The 19,917-nt window shown below is 40.5% G+C and overlaps 1 protein-coding gene across 6 annotated transcripts in view; it reads left to right on the forward strand.

Annotated features, from left to right (window-relative positions):
• The window catches only part of mast2 (microtubule associated serine/threonine kinase 2), a 405,638-nt gene that overhangs the window by 271,302 nt on the left and 114,419 nt on the right, over positions 1-19,917 (forward strand). The gene's annotated exons all lie outside the window — the stretch shown is intronic.

The following is a 19,917-nucleotide window of genomic DNA, read 5'->3' on the forward strand; positions in this document are numbered from 1 at the left end:
ATTGAAAAGATATGTGCTTCATAAGCTGCAAGTAAGATGTTTTAAATTATACTGTAATTAATGCTATTATTTTGCAGATTATTAGTTGTGGGAAAAACATCTAATCTTTTACACTGAGGGCATATCTTTGATTAAAGGAATCGTGTATGCTAGAAATATTTGTTTATTGTAACAGTTGAAGGATAATGCAGTGTTCAGCAGCTGGCGTTGCAGAGAACATGGGCATTTATGCCATTATACTGACATCAGTCAAACTGGTGTAGGTGAATATCGAAAGATAATGAAACGCTGACCTTCGCAAAACTGACTAGAAGGATACACGGTACTGTAATTTTAGTGTCTGCATGTTTTGAATTGGTCCCACTTGTCAGTGTCTCATGCTGCAGTTCATAGAAACAATCCCATTTTCTAAACCAAAAGGACTTTGCCACAATTCAGTGACTGAGCTGCGTCTCCATTTTATATTCCCTTCGATTCCAAATAGAAGTACAGATTCTTTGTTTTTGAACCAGAACAGAAAGCATTGTCAGGGTAAATATTTTTAAGCTTCAGTTATGTTGTAACATTGTACCTTGTTTTGTATTTTTTTGAATGTAGTTGTCTTACTTCCCTCACTTTCAATTTAATTGGCATTGAGTCTAGTCCTTAATCTGGTCACTGTGCTATTTATGTGCTCTTGTAATGAAAGCCTCCAAACTACTTTGTCCATTTCTTACACACAGGAAGTAGGCACAATAAAAATGCTACTTCTGATGTTAAATATGTTTTCCTTTTCTGTTTAAACACAATTCTAGAATCATAGAATCCATACAGTGCAGAAAGAGGCCATTCAGCCTATCGAGTCTGCACCAACCACATTCCCACCCAGGCCCTATCATATAACCCCATGCATTTACCCTAGCCAGTCCCCCTGATACGAAGGGGCAATTTAGCATGGTCAGTCCACCTAGACAGCACATCTTTGGAGTATCGGAGGAAACTGTAGCACCCGTAGGAAACCCACACAGACATGGGAAGAATGTGCAAACTCCGCACAGACAGTGACCCAAACCGGGAATTGAACCCAGGTCCCTGGCACTGTGAGGCAGCAGTGCTGGGCACTGTGAGGCAGCAGTGCTGGGCACTGCTGCTCTACATTCTATTTTGCTTCTGTTTGAGGTCACTTTCGAATGCTGGGGAAAGTGCACTTTTACACTTGTAAAAATGCTGTCAGCATCAATTGGTCCTACGTCATGTGTAATAAGGTCAGCTTCAGAGGGTTTGCCTACTTAGCCCAAGTCAAAAACTACAAAAAAATACAACTACATCCCAACATGTTGTGGCTCTGAGAGATCATTAAGTCATCCTGAATTTCAAATAACTTTATGATTTAAGTAAACTATTGTAAAGAACAGACTGCAACTGTCTAAAACTCATTTACTTTGGGATCTTTACAGTTGGGATAGTAGGGAGATTTTGTCCTGTCAACTGGGGTTAAAATCATACCTTTCGGTCTTGGCAGGAATTTTGCTTTCTTCCACTTTTGTAAATGCTCCCCAAATATTGCTGTGTGTCACCTACCTCTGTGTGTCTTACATGTACCACGTACATTTGCAGTGGGTTGCTAGGGATTAAGTGAAGATAAAACAATCAACTTCAGGGTACAGTGTTTCTAAATCAAAATTTGCAGTTGGAACAGATTTTTTTTAACCCCACTATTTTGGATCTGTGTTAATTTTGGAATCTGTGTTAATGTTGTGCTACAAGGCACTGGTTTACATTTTATAATGGAAGCCCTGTTGCATTGTGGTAAATTTGAGTGTATTTCCATGTCTAACATTAAAATTAAATTCAAGGGAGATGGCATCTTGATAATGTCAGATCTAGTAATCAAGAGGCCCAAGCTATTGCACTGGGCACATTGGGTCAGGTACCACCATGGCAATTGGTGGAATTTTAATTCAATGAGTACATCTGGAACATAAAGCTAACCTCAGTGATGATTACCGTAACAACCATGGTATCATTCATTGTAAAAACCCACCTGGTTCACTAATGTCCTTTACCTACAAACGTACAAAGGAGACCATTTGGACCCTTCAGCCTGCTCTGCCATTCAGTAACTTCAGGGTTGATATGATTTTAGCCTCAGTTACCTTTTGGCTTCTTTATTTGTTGAAAATCTCTTTACATCAGCCTTAAAAAAAAACCAAGTGACCCGACCTCCACTGCTCATAGGAAGAGAGTGTTCCAAAGATTCAGAACCTTCAGAGAGAAGGGAATTCTCTTTTCCATCTTGATGTAAATCTGAACTCTGTTACCTAGTTCCACTCTCCCCCCACATGGGGGAACATCCTTTCAGTATCCACCCTGTTAAGTTCCCTCAGGGTCTTGCATTATTCGATAAGATCACTTCTCAGTCTCCAAAACCCCAATGGGTACAGGCTCGGCCTGTACAACCATTCCTCATATGATAACTGACAGCCTCCCAGTTATCAGTTAAGTGAACCTTCTCTGAGCTGCACCTAATACACTTATGTTCTTTCTTAAAATAAAGAGACCCAAATTGCGCACAGTAGTCTAAATGTAGTCTCACCAATGCCCCATGTATCTGGAGCAAAACATCCCTGAGTTTATATTCCATTCCCTTTGCACTGAGCAACAACATGTCACTTGCCTTCCTTCATCACTTCCTTAATCTGCATACTAATTTTTCTTGATTCATGTATGGAAATTCCATGCTTTGCAAGCAAGTACATAGTCCAAAGCACAAGAAAAATACAGCAGATGCTGGAAATCTAAAATAAGAGTGTGTGCAGGAAATAATCTGGGTCATGCAGCACCTGTGGAGCAGAAAGTACAGGATATTTAAGATTGATGACCTTTCATCAAAACTGGCAGTGGCTCGAGATGTAATTGCTTCTCAGCAAGTTACAGAGGCAGAGAAAAGATAAGATAGAGGGGAGGAAAGAATGAAAGGAGAAGGCTATGATAGGATGGAAGACAGGAATGATTAAATGACAAAGGGGATGATGGTGCAAGTGAAAGATCATGGGGCATGTAAAGAGGGGTCTAATAGAACTGTAAATTAGACTAGCAGAGCCATAACAAACAGCGATTGTGTGGGAAATAATTGGGAGTGGTGGCTGGGGTCTAAAACTGTTGAAGGCAGTTTGAGTCCGGAATGTTCCTTGAGCTTTTGTTTAACTTCATTAGAACATTGCATGAAACCAAGGAGTGAGAGGTCAGTGTGGGAATGGAACAGAAAATTGAAACAACAAGCATGTCAAGTCATTTGTCTTCATTCTGGATCAGAATATATGCTCTTTACTAGCCATAGGTTTCTGTACCTATTTTCTTCATTTCCCCTGATCACATAGTATTTTCTTGCTCAGTTTTCTGCCTGAACCACAATGCCACAAGTTCCACCACTACTAGGCAAGGGGACAAGTCCTGAATCCATCCCAGCCAAAATGGGGATTGAACCCCATTCTGTTTGCACCAATTTGATCTGCACTAGCCCTCCAGTCAACTGAGCCCAACAGAGTCCAGAGACCCAAGGAGTCTGGGTTGCTAGGCAACATGCATTTCTACACTTGTAGTAGCCTGGAGGTGTGGATAATGATGGTACAGACTCCAATTTCTTTCCATCACATGGCTCACCAAGAATGTCATGCGCTCTGGCAATTTGGCAAAAATGGATCAGCAGAAAAAAGTTTGAAAAACATTTGATTTCCAGCACAGAAACAGGATGTGTTCAGCCAAACAGGTCCATTCAGGCCTTAACAATCCTACCAGCTGCCTTCTTCAGATCATCAACATCCTTGGCATTATCATTGATCATAAACTCAACTGGACTTGCCCATAAACACAGAGGCTACGAGAGAAGTTCAGAGGCTAAGAATGCTGTGGCGAGTAACTCATCTCCTGACTCTCCAAAGCCTAGCCACCATCTATAAGGCACAAGTCTTGAATGTGATGGAATACTCTCCACTTGCCTGGAAAGGTGCAACTCCAACAACACTCAAGAAATTTGACGTCATCCAGGACAAAACAGCCCACTTGATTGGCACCACATTCACAAACATTCACGCTCTACACTACCAATGCTCGGTAGCAGCAGTATGTACTAGCTACATGATGCACTGCAGCAATTCACCAAAGATCCTTAGACAGAACCTTCCAAACCATGACCACTTCCATCTAGAAGGAGAAGGGCAACAGGTATGTGGGAACACCACCACCTGCAAGTTCGCCTCCAAGCCAGTCACCATCCTGATTTGGAAATTCATCACCGTTGCTACGCAGTTGCTGGGTCAAAATACTGGAATTCTCTCCTTAGTGGTATTGTGGGTCAACCCAAGCTTGTGGAATGCAACATTTCAAGAAGATAGCTCGCCGCCACCTGTGTGACTAGGAATGGGCAATAAATGTTGGCCATTCCAACTATCTCATATTTTCCCAACCACTCTACTAAATTATTTCACTTTTTAAAGACATCTATCAGGGCCTCTTCCCTTTTCCAGAAAGAGTCTCAGCCTGTTCAGTCTTTCCTGATGGGTGTAACTTCTCCATTCTGATGTAATTTTAGTAAACTTTCTTTGCACCGAGTGTCTTTATTTCTTTTTACTGATACGGAGGGCAGAATTAATCATAGTAACTGACCTCACAGGTCTGCTGAATGAATAAAAATTATAATGGTGAAGTACTTTTGGTTTTGCATACTCTGACTCAACAACATTATGATGATAAGCAGAGCAAATCCCTGTTGTCATGCAGAAAGGAACCTCACACTCAAAGGTCAGATATTCAAGCAGACCACGAGAAAGATGGTAATTTCAAATGGATGATGGCACAATTAGTTCCTGCAGGGATTCCACTAATGTTGCTCATTATATAGATCGGATGCATCAACCATTTCCTGTCTTGCACCAGTTCCTGAACATTCCTCTGCCATCTTTCCAGCATTTGTTTGATATTTGTATAAACACGAGTTCCATTTTAACTTCTTTTGTAGCCATTCATCTTTCACACTCATTCTATTTGATTTTTCAGTGGCTGTTTTGTGTAAGCTATTTGGAAATTGACCCAGTTATCCCTCATTGAACTATCATTTAGTAATACATAGAAAAACATTGAATTGCAACATGGAAATGGTCATTTGGTCCATTAAGCTTAGGTTAGCCCTCTGAATACGTTTTCCACGGATTAATGAGCTCACTATTTGATTCTTGGAATGTATGAGTTTTTACAGTTTCTTGAAAACAAAATTGCACTGCTGAATTAATTGATTTTGAACTCTTTAAAGGTTGTGTCACAACTACATGACGATAGAATGTGAACAGGATGAGCCCTGTCTCTTTTGGCTTGAATAGTTTTGGTTCAAATAGTCAGTGAACTGCAGGTCTATGTTGATGAGCCATATTTGATTTGATCTTTTGACAGAATTTGCGTGAAATTTTGACCACATTGCTTTTCTCAATTTCCCTATCTGCCACCATACAAATGAGAACTGAAATATGTTTAAAACCTGCTTGAAAAACATTAGCTCTCTCAGTGGCAACAGTTTGGGTTGTCTTGACAATTCTTTGTTTCCTATGGTGCAAGGGTCACACAATTACTGGAGCAGCAGGTATCAAAATTGAATATATGCTTTGCGGCTAAATCTTGCTTAGAAAAGCATAGCTGTCAATAGGAATTTTTGTAGCTTCAGCTTCATTTCTTCATTGATGATATCCCAATGAAGTTGTAACAATTGCAGCCAATTTTGGATCGTTTTTAAAGATAATTTATTCTCAAGAAAGCTCAGGCTATGTTCCAAAGCCTTTTTGGCTATTTGATCCTACAAGATGTAAGATTTGTCTGTCTCTAGTGGCCAGTATTATTGTTCTTGCTTTTTTCTTTATCCTTTCATGAGACATATCCATCCCTAATTGCCCTTGAAATAAACTTGCTATGCCATTTCAGAAGACAGATAAGAATCCACCATGTTAAGGTAGACAAGTCCCTGGGGCTGGATGGGATTTACCTCAGGCTGTGGGAGGCAAAGGGAGAAATAGTTGGGGCCTTAACGATATCTTCACATCCTCTTTGACCATAAGCGAGGTTCTAGAGGACTGAAGAATAGCTAATGTTGTTCCTTGTTTAAGAAAGGAAGCAGAGATAATCCAGGAAATTATAGGCTGGGGAGCCTGACGTCAGTGATGGAGAAGCTTTTGGAGAAGGTGTTGAGAGACAGAATATATGCACATTTGGAAGAAAATGGACTTGTAAGTGACAGGCAGCATGGTTTTGTATGGGGAAGGTCATGACTCACCAACTTGGTTGATGAGGGAAGCCTGTGGGTATAGTTTATATGGACTTTAGTAAGGCATTTGACAAGTCCCACAGGTGGATAAAGGCTAGATGGATAAAAAACAGCTTGGTTATAGAAAACAGAGAGTAGCAGTGGAAGGGTATTTTTCAGAATGGAGAGCTGTAGCTAGTGATGTTCCGCACAGATCAGTGCTGGGACCTCAGTTGTTTATGGTACATGCAAATGTTCTGGAGGAAAATGTAGGATGTCTGAGTAGTAAGTTTGGGGATGACATGGAGATTGGTAGAGTTGCCGATAGTGCCAGGGATTGTCAGTGGATATAAGAGGAGATAGATTGGAGATTTGGGCACTGAAATGGCAAGTGGCGTTTAATCCGGACAGTCCGAGGTGATGCATTTTGGAGGAATTAAATTTAGTGTGAATTTTGCTATTAATGGAGAAACTCTTAAGAACATTTACGTACAGAGGTATCTGGACATGCAGGTCCACAGTTCCCTAAAAGTGGCAACACAGGTGGCCAAGATGATTAAAAAAAGCATATGGCATGCTTGCCTTCATCAGCCGGGGCATTGACTACTGGAATTGGGAAATTACATCGCAGCTGTATAAAATCTTGGTTAGGCCGCATTTGGAGTATTGCGTGCAGTTCTGATCACCACATTACCAACATGTGGAAGCTTTGGAGAGAGTACAAAGAAGGTTCACCGGGATATTGTCTAGTCTCAAAGGTGTTGGCTGTGAGGAGAAGTTGAATAAACTAGAATTGTTTTCACTGGAAAGATGGAGGCTGAGGAAAGACCTGATAGAGGTCTACAAAATTACGAGAGGCATTGATGGAGTAGACAGCATAGACAGATGCTTTTTTGTAAGTGGAAGTGTCACTTACAAGTCGGCACAGGTTCAAGGTGAGAGGGGGAAAGTTTTAGGGAGATGTGCAATGGAAGTTTTTCCTGCAGAGAGTGGTGGGTGCCAGGAATGTGCTGCCAGAGGAGGTGGTGGAAATAGGCACATGAGCAACATTTAAGAGCTTTCTGGATGAGTACATGAATAAGGAGGGAATAGAAGGATACAGACTGATTAAGAGCAGAAAGCTTTTGTTTAGTTAGGACATTATGATCGGCAGAGGCTTGGAGGGCCAAAGCTGTTCCTGTGCTGTACTTTTCTTTGTTCTTTGTTCACTTAGCTGTGGCTCTAGTCTCATGTAGGCCAGACCAAGGATTGCAAATTTCCATTCCTTCCCTGAAGGAGACTGGTGAATCAGATTGATTGTTGTAAAATCTATGAAGTTTCATGGGATCTATTACTGAGGTTAACTTTATATTCCAGATTTATTGATTGAGTTAGTTTATGTTCCACCAGTGCTGTGGAGTTGAATCTATATCATTAGTTAGGGCCTCTAGATTACTAGTCCAGCAAGATTGCCAGAATGACTCTTAGCTCTCCCATACTGCTGACATTTGATCCAAAAAAACTTTTGCAACCTTAAGCCCATTCCCTGTTGTCCTATTGTCTTAGTGGACCTTAAAGTTTTGTTGCAGGTTTGCTTTCTCTATTTCGTTCAGGTGACTCTACCAAGGCCCACTGAAATGTCTTTTAGTTTAGTCATAACATATCAAGTTGTTCCTCAAAACACATTGCCCTAAAACTAGGGATTAGTGCCAATGCTTTTCTCCACACTGCCTTCTGTTATTCTGGCCAGAATTAATATTATGTGAAGGGATCTTTCATGTATTATTTTAATCAAAGTTTTGAGAAGCCTTATGATTATTATGTCAAATGCCTTTAAATAATCCCACAGGAAAGTCAAAAGGATTGATTTGATAAAATCCTTTTTCTCAGATCTTTTGGTTGACACTAATCAATTTTCATGCAAAAGATCTTCCCTTTTGTTTCTGATCATTGACTGCATTACCTTTCTAATCATTCCTGAGTTCATGCTGAGTCTGTAGTTGCCAAAAATGGCTGTGGTGCTTTTCTTGATTATGGGAACTAGGTTTGCTTCTTTACCTTTCCACAGTATTAATTAACTCCTGCTGTTGTTGATGCACCTGGCTTAAAAAAAAACTCCATGAAATAGTTAGCTTGCATATCTATCACCTCCATTTCATCCCCATGTGGTTATGATAAGGGTTGAACTTCCTTCCTGATAGTTCTCCTGCTGCAAGTGTTTTGGAAAATAAGTACTTGCTATTCTGTTTTGCATCTGCTAAGTTCCTTTCCACTTTTCTCTTGGCACGCTTAGCATTAAGTTCTCCTGCTATTTTTGTATTCCTGGCAAGTGGTTACCTCTTTGAAGCTTACAAAAGTGACAGTCCAGCCCCTGAATCATGCCCTACATTGATTCTGGAGTTGCGTGTTTGCCATGGACTTTACATTGCAACCCAGTACAATGGCTGCTTCCACCATTGTCTTTGAATTTCCAATGCTGCTGTGATTTGAAAATGATCATCAAAAGCTGTAGAATTTTCAGCAATGAAAGAGGCTTTCTGAAATAGCTTTTCAGTTAATTTGATTCCCCCTACCCTTATCCCATAATTTCTTCTTGAAATATTTATCCACTTCTCTCTTAAAGCTTTTACAGATTCTGATTCTGTTATTGCATCCATGTCATCACAACCCACTGAATCAAAATATTCTTTCAAACTTTCCCTCCATTGCTTTGGTGATCACAAACTTATGGCTGGCAATTTTACAGACTAGCTGTAGTTCTGATGCTGTTTCTTTGCTGGCAGTGCAGTGGAAAGCATGCTTCCATAAATAGGTTTCCACATTACTATTGATAAAGTTACAATAGATCAGGAGAAGTTACAAGGAAACTTTCAGCCCATCCATTTCCTGATGAGCTGCTGAAACCCTCGTATCTCTGGGTTTGACTGTTACAATGCCCTCCATTTGACCTCCCACTTTCTAGTCTCTGTAAACTTGAGGTCATTCAAAGCTCAATTGCCTGTGCCCTTACTTGCCTGCTGACCTCTGTTGTTCCCGGTTAAGCAATACCTTAGTTTCAAAAAGTCTCATCCTGGTTTTCAAATATCTCCGTGGCCTGGCTTCTCTCTGTTTTCTGTATTCCTGCACTTCCCTAATTCTATTCTGGCCCTTTCAGCATCCCCAAATTTAATTGCTTTACCATTGATGGCAGTACCTTCAGCTATCAGGACCCTAAACTCTAAAATTCCCTCTCTGGACCACTCTGCCTCTTTGCTTCACTTTCTTCCTTTAAGATGCTCCTTAAAACCTACCTTTTTGATCAGGCTTTGTGCTATTTTCCCTAATATCTCCATATGTGGTTCAGGTCATATTTGGCTTTCTAATGCCCCCCTCAAGCACACTGGGACATTTTATTACCTTAGTGGCACAATATAAATACAAGTTGTTGTCGAATGGAATTTTTCCCAATTTACCTGATGAAATCAACTCATTTTGATTCTATTTCCTCTAAATCTTCACTTAGAACAGCAGTCTCTAGTCTCTTATATCTAAGTTTAGGGTTATTTTAATAAATCTATTCCATACTTTTGCCTTGGTCTCGGCATTCTTCCTTAGTAGGGCAGCTCAACTGAACTTATTGTGAATGTGGTCTGACCATTGATTTTCAAAGGCTTGGAACATAAAGGAGTATGGGTAATGCTATGCCCCTGTTAGAAAAACCTTCGGATCCTGTGTGCTTTTGAGTAGCATTATCAACTTGTTCTCTCACTTGTATGTCAAAGGTTCCAGATCTCAATGTTGTTTTAAATAAGATGTAATAAGAGCTTGTTCAGGATGTGTGGGTTACATATTTGCATCAAGGTTAATGTGCAATCACTTGTTCTATCGGTTGTTTCAGACTTTGGCTTCATTTCTTACCATGGCCTCATCATGGGATAATGCATTCTTGATTCCAGCTGTGAATGCAGGTCGCACTAAGGACAGGAACTACACCATATAGTCTGAAAGGTTACTGACATGGATCTTAGCCATTTTTCTTTCTCCACAGATGTTTCCTGACCTGCTGAGTATTGCCAGCATTTTGTGTTTAGTGATTTGAAGGGTTACTGAGGAATACTTCTCGGTCAAAGTTGAGTGTATAAAGTTTGCCATCTCTTTCCTTTCTCTGCACCAACATCTGGCTGTCTTACTCACCTCCTGATTTTAGTCAGACCTCCTCACTCCCAAGCGTGATTAGAAGGCAGAAACCTGCCCGTAAAGTGACCGTGTTTTACTAGTCCATGGTGCAGTAAATCAACAATTTAAGGATATTTTAATAGTCTTTAAAAAAAACCAAATAGTCTGCTACACAAGTTCAAAGCTGTCTGTCAGGCAACACACAGTATATGATAAATATACTGAAATTCCACTGAAGGATCAAGACTATAACCTGACTAATTAGCTTAATGTTAAAATAAAGAGGAGAAATGCACATACAGCATGAAAGTCATTTGTTCGGTCTGACTTCAGTGTGGATTTTTATACATTCCATAGAAATGACAGCATCCAATTAAGCTGCCTTCAGTTGATTTAATAATGGTATCCTTGTGCAAAATAATAGACTGAAACCAAACTAGCTGATAACAGTTTACGTATTTCTGAGCTTTCATTTGATGCCACATATGAATGACAAATGCATTTTCCTGTTTCAGTACCACACTGAAGGTTAGAATGTAGGTACAGAGGACAGGCAGACATTTGTCAGAAGATTTTGTTTTATCGGTTCAAGTTTAATTTATTTACAGGGTGTGGGTATTGCTGGCTGGGCTGGCATTTATTGCCCAACCCTAACTGCCATTCATTTGAGAAACTTCGAGAGTAAACCACGTTGGTGTGGATCTGGAGTCGCATACAGACCAGACCAGGTACCTCCCTCTGAATTATTAGCTCAGTGACAATACCACCAATGCCTTCCATAAATCATGGGTGGGATTTTTGGGCTGTGCTCGCCCCAAAACTGGAAAATCTCACCCAAGGTCAACGGACCTTTGCATTGACTGCCGCTGCCCACTATGATTCCTGTGTTGGGTGGGATGGGAAAATTCCTCCCCATATGTCTGATCGCTATTTCATAAATTGAAATAATTTATTGGAAGACTTGAGGATTCCAATAAATTATTTAACTATTTCTCATATTTATTAGAAATTATTTGTTATTGATTCTTTTAAATCTGAGCTTTTAAGACCATAAGATGTGGGAGCAGAAGTAGGCCATTTGGCCCATCAGGTCTGCTCTGCCATTCAATGAGATCATGACTGGTCTGAAATGTTAATCCTTAACTCCACATTCCTGCTTGTCTCCATAACCCTTGATTCCTTAACTGATTAAAAATCTGTTTATCTCTGCTTTGAACATACCTAACCACCCAGCCTTCACAGCCCTCTGTGGTAGAGTTCCACAGATTTTACTACTCTCGAGGAAGAAATTCTCCTCATCTATCTTAAATAGGCAACCTCTTATACTGAGATTAGGCCCTCCAGACCGACTCTCCCACAGGGGGGGAATGACAGTCATTAGTTTTCTATCTTTTTATATTTGATGGGCCAGTAAGATGGCACTGACAGGTTGATCTCTCTGAAGAAGGCATTGCTAATATAGTGACGCAGACAAAATTAACATTTGTTAAAGCACATTACTTTTCTCCTCTATCAGAAGACCCATGCATTGTCCACATTGCCATCAAAGATTTAAAGTGTATTGATGGACATTGTGCAAGCCCTCCCCAAAACCATCTGAGCACATACAGTATACACCAATTATGTCACAGGAATAGATCATTCAGCCTGATGGATTCATTCTGCCTTTCTTACTCCACACAAGTCTTCTCTCACCCTTCTTCCCTTGAGTCATTTCTCATATTTATCTTGTTTACCCTTAAATATATATTCTTTATTTGCCTCAAGAACACCTTGTAGTAGCAAGCTCTACTTTCTTATCCTTTAGAGCATTTTTTTTTCTGAGCTCCTTGTTGAATTTATTCATGATGCAAGGCCATGGAACAGAAACCCACTTTTGCCCTGACTCTCCTGGTGGATCCTGCGCATCTTACACCTTTATGTAGATGACAGTACAAGACAGGTTATACTATGGATTCAACTAAATTAATTTTTTTGCCTAAGTTTCTTGTCCACTTTTTGCCATGATAATGCTGACTATATGGTTAATGGTCTTGTTCTAGACAACTACAATTGTAATTGTTTTCTATTTTTTAAATGCATCAAAATAATTATAAAGTATAAAAGATGAATTAGAAATTATTTTAAATAGGTTATTTTTACATTTCACCATCCTATCTGATCCACCATTCTGTGAATGTAGCACTGATGTCCTTCGATATCTTATCTCACCCTGCACAAAACTGTGATACCAAAAACAACTTTTGATGATTTATGTTTTGTTTTCTTGAATATTCTCCCTTCTATTATAATCCCCATAGAGATTGATAACTTTTACAAAGAAATCTTACCTTGCAGTTAATAGCTGAACGGATGACACAACAAGGTTTGTTTTAAGACATCTTATGTAACAGAGTAAAAGTATTATTGACTAATTGCTATTTTTGTCGGCATCTTGTACTTTAAATTGCAGAACATAACTTCTAACACAACTGAAATGTTTCCAAGCTCCCCAGGGTTTACTCCTGAACTTTTCCTTTTCCAGCTTGGAAACCTTTAATTCCTGAACTGTCTTTCAAGATGTATATCTTCTTGGAGATTTTGCCCTCTAGTCAAAGTTAGGCAAATCTTCTAACCTTGTTTTAACTTCAATCTGAGTTTAAATTTCTACCTACATTCCTGCATGGTGAACCACAGAGAGTTTAAGCCTCTAGTTACTCTCTCTCTCCTCCTGAACATAGACTAATCCTTCTGTGATATTTGACAATATTTTAGGAAAGCATGCAACTTGACATCATAATGGTTTCCTCTGCAACTTTCCAATTTCAAAGCCTGTCACCATGACAATGTAAATCGTTTGATAAGGTGCCTCACAAAAGGTTGCTGCAGAAGGTTAGGGTACACGGAGTTGGGGTTAAAGTGTTGACGTGGATTGAGGATTGGTTATCTAACAGGAAGCAGAGAGTTGGAATCAATGGATGCTTTTCTGGTTGGCAGATGGTGACTAGTGGAGTGCCGCAGGGATCAGTGCAGGGACCTCAACTGTTTACCATATACATAGACGATCTGGAGGAGTGGGCTGAGTGTAGGGTAACAAAATTTGCTGATGACGCAAAGATGAGTGGAAAAGCAAATTGCATGGAAGGTGCGGAAAGTCTGCAGAGAGATCTGGATAGGCTGAGCGAGTTGGCGAGGACCTGGCAGATGGACTCTGACGCAAATCTTTGTCTCTTCTTTGGACACAGGTGAGGTCCCAGAGTACTGGAGGATAGCTAATGTGGTACCGCTGTTTAAAAAGGGCAGTAGGGATAACCCTGGTAATTATAGGCCAGTGAGTTTGACGTCAGTGGTAGGAAAGTTGTTGGAAAAAATTCTTAGGGATAGGATGTATAAGCATTTGGAGCGTTGCGATCTGATTAGGGATACACAGCATGGCTTTGTTCAGGGGAGATCTTGCCTTACGAATCTGGTAGAATTTTTTGAGGAGGTGACAAAAACGGTTGACGAAGGACGAGCCGTTGATGTCATCTATATGGATTTCAGTAAGGCGTTTGACAAAGTCCCTCATGGTAGGCTGGTAGAAAAGGTTAAGGCACATGGGATACAGGGACAGGTATCTAGATGGATTGAAAACTGGCTAAGCAACAGGAGACAGTAGTAGTGGAAGGGTCCTTTTCTAGCTGGAGGTCTGTCAACAGTGGTGTGCCGCAGGGCTCAGTACTGGGACCTCTTCTCTTTGTAATATATATAAATGACTTGGAAGAGGGCATACGTGGTGTGATCAGCAAGTTTGCAGATGACACCAAGATTGCAGGATTGGCGGATAGCGAGGAGGATTGTCAGGTGACACAGCAGGATGTAGACAGGCTGGTATATTGGGCAGATAGATGGCAGATGGAATTTAATCCTGACAAATGCGAGGTGATGCATTTTGGAAGGAATAATGCAGGGAGGAGTTGCATGATAAAAGGTAGACCAATTAAGAGTATAGAAATGCAGAGGGACTTGGGAGTGCAAGTGCACAAGTCTCTGAAGGTGGCAACCCAGGTGGAGAAGGTTGCGAAGAAAGCTTACGGAATGCTAGCCTTTATAGGAAGGGGTATAGAGTATAAGAGCTGGCGTCTAATGCTTCAGTTGTACAGAACGTTGGTTAGACCGCATTTGGAGTACTGCGTCCAGTTCTGGTCACCTTACTACCGGAAGGACGTGGAGACCCTGGAGAGAGTGCAGAGGAGGTTTACCAGGATGCTGCCTGGTACGGAAGGATTGGGTTATGAGGAAAGATTGGGTAAACTGGGGCTCTTCTCCTTAGAAAGACGGAGATTAAGGGGGGATCTGATAGAGGTGTATAAAATAATGAAGGGTATAGATAGAGTCAACAGTGGCAGGCTTTTCCCTAGATTGGAGACAAATATCACGAGGGGTCACGAGCTAAGGGTGAGGGGGGAGAAGTATAATTTAGATACTAGAGGCAGGTTTTTTACACAGAGGGTCGTGGGGGTATGGAATGCACTACCAAGTAAGGTGGTGGAGGCAGGCACGCTGGACTTGTTTAAGGTTTACTTAGATAGGCACATGAGTGAAACAGGGATGGAGGGTTATAGGAGACGGTTTTCAAAAGTGTCAGAGCCTCGGGATGATACTGGAAAACTAATGCTGCATGTTGATGTTTTGTCTCTTTTAATCCGCAGGTGTGTCGGTCCACCTTGTTGTCTAACGAGGGGCATGCACACGGTGGGTCGTGTGTGGGCTGCTCTTGGATGTTCGAGAGTGGCCTAGTACTTCACGTTGTTGTGTGTGCTTAAAACTGGACCAGCAGATGGGCACCACAACAGCTCAGTGACTATCACTGCTAGCTGTGCAGATACATGGATTTGGGCCAGTGTCTGTGGGAGTTTGCGCATTCTCCCTGTGGTTGCGTGGGTTTCCTCCGGGTGCTCCGGTTTCCTCCCACACCCCAAAGATGTGCTCTTAGGCTGATTGGTGTAGCAAATTGTCCCTAAACTATTCTTCCCTGAATCTGGTTTCCAATGGGGATACCATACGCATGCACATGGGTCAAGGTAGGCGTAGGAAAATGCTTTAAGATGGCGGTACGGGCTCATTGGGCCGAAGTGCCTGTTTCCCGTGCTGGGTTGTTCTTTGTTCTTTGTTCTAATAGTAGAAAGAAATATTATTTAAAGGGTAAAAAGCTGCAACATGCTACTGTGCAAAGGGATCTGGGGGTCCTTGTGCACGAATCACAAAAACTCAGTCTGTAGGTGCAGCAGGTGATCAAGAAGACAAATGGCATGTTGGCCTTTATTGCGAGTGGGATAGAATGTAAAAGCAGGGAGGTCTTGCTGCTACTGAACAAGGCACTGGTGAGGCAGCAACTGGAGTACTGTGTGCAGTTTTGGTCCCCTTATTTGTGTAAGGATATATTGGCCTTGGAGGGAGTACAGAGAAAGTTCACCAGGCTGATACCAGAGATGCGGGGGTTAGCTTATGAGGAGAGATTAACTAGACTGGGCCTGTACTCGTCGGAGTTTAGAAGGCTGAGGGGGGATCTTATAGAGACTTACAAGGAAATGAAGGGGCTAGATAGGGTAGAGGTAGAGAGATTCTTCCCGCTTAGAAAGGAGAACAGAACTAGAGGGCACAGCCTCAAAATAAGGTGGGGGGGGGGGGGGGTGCAGTTTAGAACGGAGTTGAGGAGGAACCTCTTCACTCAAAGGGTGGCGAATGTCTGGAATTCTCTGCCCATTGAAGTGGTGGAGGCTACCTCATTGAATATATTTAAGTCACGGGTAGATAGATTTCTGATAGACAAGGGAATTAAGGGTTTTGGGGAGAAAGTGGGAAAGTGGAACTGATCCACTTCAGATCAGCCATGATCTTATTGAATGGCGGGGCAGTCTCGAAGGGCTAGATGGCCTACTGCTGCTCCTATTTCTTATGTTCTTAAATGGGCCTTGTATTCAGGTTGAGATGCTGATTAGCTATCATTGCCAGCCCAACTCTATATTGGAAATAGATGGAGCATTTGAAAAAAAACTACTTACAATCCAACAATGTCAACACTCTGGGACTTTGGTAACTCTCGGTATATCCATTATTAGCACATACGTTGCTGCCATTGCTTCCAAGGATAAATACCTTGCACCCTCTTCCCAGTAAAACAATCTGGACCTCCATTGACCTCTAACAATCAAGCTACCCAATCGAGTAGATTGCAGAAAAGCTCACATGACCCCCTTCATTTTTTTTACCCTAAGTTAAAGATACAGCCCGAGAATATAACAAGCAATCAAACTCATAATTGTAATATTACTTTGTACTTCTCTGTTCCACCCCTTACCTAGTTTCCCTCACTTTGATGCTCACGTCACCTCCTCTCTTCTTTTAACATAAATATTTAGATCTGATTTGTTTTAATAATCAGGTTGTAGCTTAATCTTAATAGCAGAATAAAATGGTGTATCGTTGTCCTTGCGTATAATTGGAAGTGATACCAACCATGGCATGAGCAATTTTTGTAAATTTCAGCATTTTGACTACAGAAAACTAAACATTCATAATAAAGTGAATTTGCTATAATTGATTTATATACATATTCATTGACCAAGAAAAGAAATGGATCAGAATTATATTCAGTTGTAGTACAAATTGTTGAAAGTGACAGGACAGATTGAGAAACTGGTTAATAAGGGAGATGATGGTGTGGTGGACTCATAATCCAGAGACGAGAGTAATGCTCTGGGGATCTGTGTTCAAATCCCACTCTGGCAGATTCAGTAAAGATCTGGAATGAAAAGTTTAATGGTGACCCAAAAAATGATTGGGGTTAAAGCCCATCTGGTTCACGAATTTCCTCTAGGGAAGGAAATCTACCAGCCTTAAATGGTCAGACCCTCTGAAATGGCCACTCGGTTGTATCAACTCATTATAGGATAGAGGCATAAAGTACAAAAACATAGAAGTTATGTCGAACCTTTATGAAACTTTGATTCAGTCTCAACAGGAGTATTGTATCCAATTCTGGGCACCACACTTAAGAATGCATTGGAAATTGTTTAGAAATGTTTTACGGGAATGGTTCCAAGTATCAGAGACTTCAGGTTCTTGGAAAACCTGAAAAAAGTGACGAAGATAATATTGAAAGGAGATTTGTCAGAGGTGTTCAAAATCGTGTGCTGATGAGAAGAAAATTAGCAGAAGGACTGAGAACCAGAGGATACTAATCTAAGGTGGTTGATGACATGAGGAAAAGCATATTTTCACAGCAAGTGCTTACAATCTGAAATGCACTGTCCAAGACAGTAGTTGGGGCAGACTCAGCAAAGGCCTTTAAAGAGAATTGAATAATTATCGGATAATAAAATATTTACTGGGCTATCGGGAAAGGGGAATTGGAATAGCTGAGTAGCTATTAGAGATTTTGCAATCAAACTGAATAGCCTCTTCTGTGCTGAAACCAATTATGTGGCCTGATCCCATTGAAAGAAAAGATCATTTACAACATCTCTGCAAAATTGTTAATTTTTCTTTTTGTTGCAAATGTTTATCTTGAATGAATTATTGGTCTAAGCCATTTTTTCATATGGTTTGGTTTTTATATCTGCTCTTGTTTTCACATGACTTACCTTATCAGTTTGCAAATTCAGCATATGTTAGTGTAGATTATTGCTGTGTAAATCTGTAATGACACCTCAATTTCTTATCTTTGCAAATATGATTGTGTATCATTCTCACTGCAACGTTAACGAGCTCTCAGTGTGAACTGAAAATTCAGATAAACGCTAAAACAGTGTGTATTGTCACGACCCGTGAAGACATAAATCAGGACTTGGCCTTTCGCTCCTATTCCTCGATTGGTGGAAAGAGTTTTTTTGCAAGCTCTAAGAATGAAAGTATTAGTTTAGTGTTTGTACTTAACCATTTATGCGCTGATTGCAAAGAACTCTGTCCAACAGGCTTTCTTGAGTTTAAAGACCAAAGGGTTAGTTTTTGTTGTGCTTAAAAAAAACCCACCCAGCTATGGATGTAAAGATATTTAGAAAGATAAATCTATGTTGTGACAATTGCAAGACACATACGCAGGCGCACGCACAAAAAAATCCACGCAAAATTACAAGTTATAAAGTAGGTGATTATTTTTTGGCCAAATTAAAATTCAATAAAGACAAAAGAAAAGATTCAACTGTTTGAGTCCTTTGCGGATGTTTGTTGGCCAAAGTTGTCCTTTTTTCATGGAGGTCTTGAAATCCAGTTGGTTTGAGGCCAATGATAAAGATGTAAACCATCTTTTCCATAAGTTGATGATAATGTACCTGAGGTTCTTTTTGATTGAAATTCTCTAACTCTATAATGGAATCCAAACTGTAACAGAAATAGGACTTGGAAACAGGAAAGAGAGAGACGATAGTACCACTCCATTGACAGAATTATTCCAAACTACAGTTTAGCAGCTTGTTCAATCGTGTCTTGTACCATAAAAAAATTTCAAAATGATTCTTCTGATCATGTGATCTCTCTCTCCATAATTAATTGGGCATTCCCCAGAAGACAGTTGATTAGCTCATGTTTGAACAGACCATTGCTATTATATTGTACCTACATTGTTTCTTTAACATCCCAGCTATCACTTCAGAATCAACATTCTTCCTGATGATGAGTTCGGAAGAACATCTCAGCGCCTTCCCTATGTCCGTTGCCCCTGCAGACTTTGTCTTTGCCTGAAAAGTAGATTTTTTTCAAAAAAGAATCAGTTGCAAATTTCAATGCATTTGAACCCCCGCTGTCCCGGAGCACCCTGATATCCAGCCCTCCCACACCCAGCGATGGTGATGCCATCCCTGCCCTGCCCTGCCCCAGGGAGGCAGGACCCTTTCCTCTTGTTTATTATGTATGGGTAATAAATAATAGGTACCCAGAATTAAGACTGAACTTTTTTGATTTGTTCTATACATATACAGATTTCTGCTTGATATATTTTATTAAACAATTATTCATTGCTGTTTGTGGTGATTATTTTGAGCATCCATTCTATTAATGCCATGACAACCTGACTGCAACTCTGCAGTAAAATTGATTGTTGTTTTATCAATTGTTTTTTTCACACTTTTCCCTCCCTCCTCTCTTAATTAATGGAATTTCTGAAAGCCTGAATTAAGTAGTTAGGGCATCTGTTCTTGGTTTGGTTTTCTCTTTCTAGAATTATGCTAACTCCAATTCAGGATTAAAATCAGCTGGTGACTGATGTACCTGCTGATTTTTTTGGAGTGTGCATGCCCTTTAGTATTTCTTTACATGGCAACAAAATGCGGTAATAAAGTGGCAGACTTGTGTGTGACCTGAGCAGGGACTAGCAGATTGCTATGTAACCACCAGCTGAGAGGGAACAGTGCTGATGACGTAACACGTGCCTTCCATTGAAGGAAGCAATCTGCGCAAAAATACTGTGTGCCTGTGTATATAAAAATAAAATACTTTCATGAGCCATATACATTACTTTCAAGTTTTCATTTTGAAAAAGCATATTCTAGGTTCTCTATTTT

This window comes from Carcharhinus amblyrhynchos, chromosome 9, assembly GCF_965287045.1.
Source record: "Carcharhinus amblyrhynchos chromosome 9, sCarAmb.v2.hapA, whole genome shotgun sequence".
Lineage (NCBI taxonomy): Eukaryota > Metazoa > Chordata > Chondrichthyes > Carcharhiniformes > Carcharhinidae > Carcharhinus > Carcharhinus amblyrhynchos.